At 49.2% G+C, this 5,403-nt stretch overlaps 1 non-coding gene across 1 annotated transcript; it reads right to left on the minus strand.

The window, feature by feature from the left end:
* Window positions 1–627: 627 nt before the first annotated feature.
* On the minus strand, window positions 628–785 carry LOC125773644 (5.8S ribosomal RNA). The gene has a single exon (XR_007420271.1). It is a non-coding gene; the product is annotated as a 5.8S ribosomal RNA (ribosomal RNA).
* Window positions 786–5,403: the final 4,618 nt, after the last annotated feature.

Consider the following 5,403-nt stretch of genomic DNA (forward strand, 5'->3'; position numbering starts at 1 on the left):
ACACACACGGATTGGGCAATTTACGGTCATTTTTGAATCAACGATGGCCCCCCCGAGCACGTTGTCCGAATATCACTCCAATAAGGACAACGAGTTCCGCTCGGCATCGTTTTGATTCGATCTCTCAACAACAACTCCCGGTCGACTTGGTCGACTTGGACCCACGATGTCTCCCCCCGAGCATGTCGAGCCAACTGCACCACTATTGTATTGGACAACATGTTCCCCTCGGGCATCGATGGGTTAATCATGCACCACTATTATAAAACCCTTTGACGTTTTCCCCCAAGCACGTTGATCCAGTATTACGACGGATACGGTCAACGAATTCTTGGACATCAAAGAGGTTTTCGATTGAATTTCCCCATGTTTCACAACGTACTCTTAGCGGTATCCTACGATACGTCTCACTCTATTTGTGTGTGTGCGCGTTTACGTGCGTGCGATTTATGCGGTTCACCCCTTTACTTTCAGCGCCCTGCGGTCCCAACAAAGGTCCCGAGCACGCCATTATGCACAGTGTGGAAGCGTGTTTCCCCCACGACACTAGACGGGCTGCTCGCCATAGTGTTCTATTGTGGCACGCTCCACCCTGAAGTTTGGTTTGTTGTATATCAAGGAATTGATAGGCACTCAAGAATGTGTGCATCGGCCGGGTTTAATCGTCCGACGCGCAATATGCGTTCAACTTATCGGTGTTCATGTGTCCTGCAGTTCACATTGTGACGCGCATTTAGCTGCGGTCTTCATCGATCCATGAGCCGAGTGATCCCCTGCCTAGGGTTTTATAGTAAGGTTCCCAATGTAACACAATCCCGGTGGTACGTCCAAAGACTAACTTTCTGACTAAGTTGTCTTTATTACCCAATAGTCCCAGGCCTTGTGACTTGTGGCTCATGTCTACGCCCATGGCCACCATTCGCTAAGATAGTTTTGAAGTCACTTTGAAGGCCCAGGAACAACTCTCTTAGCACATCGGTTAACCTGGCGCCGCAGTCAACTCATGTGCTTGGATCGGATCGAGCTATTGAGTATTGGGCCTGCATACTCGCTCATCCGTATCCTTTGCGTACCGCCCCATGGCCCTTGTATGTCTGCACCACAGTTCCTGTTCGTTCCGTGCCTATGGCCGGATACGTATTGCACATCGGTATACCTGTCGCTACTCAGGCAACTCGTGTGCGTGGATTGGATCGAGAACATGGTGTGTGCCCCATGTTATAATTGATAGTCCATATCCACTTTATAGGTTAAAGTCATAAGTTGTGATTGCACAACCATTCTTCATAAGAGTTTAATCACTCTTCAACTAACTTTCGTTCTGGTGTCTTGGTATCAAATCGCGTAAGACACAAGATTCTACTGGCCAAATAGAATCTAGCACATTGGTTAACCTGGCGCCGCAGTCAACTCATGTGCTTGGATCGGATCGAGCTATTGAGTATTGGGCCTGCATACTCGCTCATCCGTATCCTTTGCGTACCGCCCCATGGCCCCGTCCTTAGAGTTAATGACTAGTAGGCTTAACTCTTTGTATGTCTGCACCACAGTTCCCGTTCGTTCCGTGCCGTGGCCGGATACGTATTGCACATCGGTATACCTGTCGCTACTCAGGCAACTCGTGTGCGTGGATTGGATCGAGCTCATGGGGTGTGTAGAGATTCCATGTTATAATTGCAAGTCCATATCCACTTTATAGGTTAAAGTCATAAGTTGTGATTGCACAACCATACTTCATAAGAGTTTAATAACTCTTCAACTAACTTTCGTTCTGGTGTCTTGGTATCAAATCGCTTAAGACACAAGATTCTACTGGCCAAATAGAATCTAGCACATTGGTTAACCTGGCGCCGCAGTCAACTCATGTGCTTGGATCGGATCGAGCTATTGAGTATTGGGCCTGCATACTCGCTCATCCGTATCCTTTGTGTACCGCCCCATGGCCCCGTCCTTAGAGTTAATGACTAATAGGCTTAACTCTTGTTTGTCTGCACCACAGTTCCCGTTCGTTCCGTGCCGTAGCCGGATACGTATTGCACACTAGTAGACACCGTAATCTGACGTATCTAACACACCACTATTGTAACTCGTCGTCGAAGGACCTTTCAAGTGCCTGATGGCCAGGGGAGCTCTTACACGGCACGGATACACAGTGATGCTCGCCCATCAAAGTGTACAACGATCGAGTTTGCTTAAGTGTCTGGGTACCTACACACCAGACACGATGCGATGGCCACGGATCCACACAAGGCACATCACATGCAGAAAGCTTTACCAGATTCTGACACATACCACACACATGCAACTCGTCGTCGAAGGGGCGTTCAAAGTGCCTTACGGCTAGGGGGGATCTAGCACGGCACGGAGACACAGTGATGGTCGCCCATCAAAGTGTACAACGATCGAGTTTGCTTTCCGCGCAAGCGTTCTAAGTGTCTGGGTATCTAAGCACCAGACACAATGCAATGGCCACGGATCCACACAAGGCACATCACATGCAGAAAGCTTCACCAGATTCTGACACATACCACACTCTTGTAACTCGTCGTCGAAGGGGCGTTCAAAGTGCCTTACGGCTAGGGGGGATCTAGCACGGCACGGAGACACAGTGATGGTTGCCCATCAAAGTGTACAACGATCGAGTTTGCTTTCCGCGCAAGCGTTCTAAGTGTCTGGGTATCTAAGCACCAGACACAATGCAATGGCCACGGATCCACACAAGGCACATCACATGCAGAAAGCTTCACCAGATTCTGACACATACCACACACATGCAACTCGTCGTCGAAGGGGCGTTCAAGTGCCTTACGGCTAGGGGAGATCTAGCTCGGCACGGAGACACAGTGATGGTCACCCATCAAAGTGTACAACGAACGAGTTGGCTTTCAACAAATTCTGACACATAGCAAGCGAGCGACCGAGCTACACCGAAGGCAGCTCATGGTTGGTCACTCGCGGACGATCATCAGTAATGATCCTTCCGCAGGTTCACCTACGGAAACCTTGTTACGACTTTTACTTCCTCTAAATCATCAAGTTCGGTCAACTTCAGCCATGCCAGCTGCAGCTCACGAAGGAACCGCGGAAGGTAAGCCTCCAGAAACCTCACTAAATAATCCATCGGTAGTAGCGACGGGCGGTGTGTACAAAGGGCAGGGACGTAATCAGCACTAGCTAATGACTAGTGCTTACTAGAAATTCCAGGTTCATGGGGACCGTTGCAGTCCCCAATCCCGACTAGATGGGCATTTTAGTGATTTCCCGTTCCTCTCGGAATGGGGGCGCCTATTGGCGAGAACACGCTGCGACCCACATTGTAGCACGCGTGCAGCCCAGAACATCTAAGGGCATCACGGACCTGTTATCGCTCATTCTCAGCTTGCTAAACACAAGTTGTCCCGCTAAGCAGGGCAAACGTAGCCGACGACCGCCCGTGAAGGCGCCGCCCGGCTGTAACGTCAGGTGCGCCCGGAGGCGCACTGCTGACAGCGTTCTAGTTAGCATGTTTGAGTCACGTTCGTTATCGGAATTAACCAGACAAATCATTCCACGAACTAAGAACGGCCATGCACCACTACCCTTAAATTTGAGAAAGAGCTATCAATCTGTCTTACCTCGATAAGTTTGGACCTGGTAAATTTTCCCGTGTTGAGTCAAATTAAGCCGCAAGCTCCACTTCTTGTGGTGCCCTTCCGTCAATTCCTTTAAGTTTCAACTTTGCAACCATACTTCCCCCGGAACCCGATTTTGGTTTCCCGGAAGCGACTGAGAGCACCGAATAGGGGTAGCGTCTCCCAATTGCTAATTGGCATCGTTTACGGTTAGAACTAGGGCGGTATCTAATCGCCTTCGATCCTCTAACTTTCGTTCTTGATTAAAGAAAGCATCCATGGCAAACGCTTTCGCTTCAGTTGGTCCTACGACGGTCTACGAATTTCACCTCTCGCGCCGTAATACCAATGCCCCCAACTACTTCTGTTAATCATTACCTCTAGGTTTCTGACAAACCAACGAAATCGTATAAACCGAGGTCATATTCCATTATTCCATGCAAGATTATTCTCGGCCAACGCCAACCCCACGGGGGGGCCGGACGCTTTGTCTTAGCCTGCTTTGAGCACTCTAATTTGTTCAAGGTAAATGTGAGTATCTTGAGCACCATGAGGAGCCCGTGCCGGAGTTAACCGGTAGCACGGTACTCGTTCACAGAGTAACGCCCAAGTACACCATTGTGAGTCGCAGCCGTGAGCGCGCGCACGAACGGCCCCGGCGTGTAACCGGGCGCCCGTGGCGGTCACGTGTCTGGACGGGCAATCAACTTCGAACGTTTTAACCGCAACAACTTTAATATACGCTAGTGGAGCTGGAATTACCGCGGCTGCTGGCACCAGACTTGCCCTCCACTTGATCCTTGTTGAAGGATTTATACTCAACTCATTCCAATTATGGACCATCGTTAGAGAGGTCCATATTGTTATTTCTCGTCACTACCTCCCCGTACTGGGATTGGGTAATTTACGCGCCTGCTGCCTTCCTTGGATGTGGTAGCCATTTCTCAGGCTCCCTCTCCGGAATCGAACCCTGATTCCCCGTTACCCGTCGCAACCATGGTAGTCCTCTACACTACCATCAATAGTTGATAGGGCAGACATTTGAAAGATCTGTCGTCAGTCGACAAGCGACCATACGATCTGCGTCCTTATCCAGACTTCAACTCAAGCCGCCCGGAGGCGATTGGTTTAACTAATAAGTGCACCAGTTCAGCTACCCGCGAGGGCAACAGTCCCGGCATGTTGCATGTATTAGCTCTGGATTTTCCACAGTTATCCAAGTAACTAGTGGTAGGATGATCTTGTGAATTATAGCTGTTATACTGAGCCTTATGCGGTTTCACATTCATTTATGTTTGTACTTAGACATGCATGGCTTAACCTTTGAGACAAGCGTATATTACTGGTAGGATCAACCAGAATTCGTTCCACTACAGACACACACTCGCTTAGTGGGAAATAAATTTCCACACAACTCTCTCTCTCTAGAACCATATGGAATGGCTCTTTGGTGTTGGGTAAGGCACCAATTTGTTGGGGTGTAACGGTCACCACCAACTTTAAGTTTGTTAGGGCACAACGGAAACCACTAACTAAACTTTAGGAAACTAAATTTCCTCACACATTATCTCTCACCATATTAGCACTAGGTGCTATCCACGATTGTACAACGTTTCAACTCTTGAATCGACCGTAGGGCCGCGGAATTGCTTCCGGGCCCCTATTCTCGCTATTAATTGTTCATCTCTTTCAATACATCGAGTTCGTTCCATTGGGTAGTTCGCATGGCGAACGTTTTGATGCAGCCCCCTGGGGGACCACGGCACTTTACACCGGGTATGGTGTATGCGCA

Source organism: Anopheles funestus (assembly GCF_943734845.2).
Source record: "Anopheles funestus chromosome X unlocalized genomic scaffold, idAnoFuneDA-416_04 X_unloc_44, whole genome shotgun sequence".
Taxonomy (NCBI): domain Eukaryota; kingdom Metazoa; phylum Arthropoda; class Insecta; order Diptera; family Culicidae; genus Anopheles; species Anopheles funestus.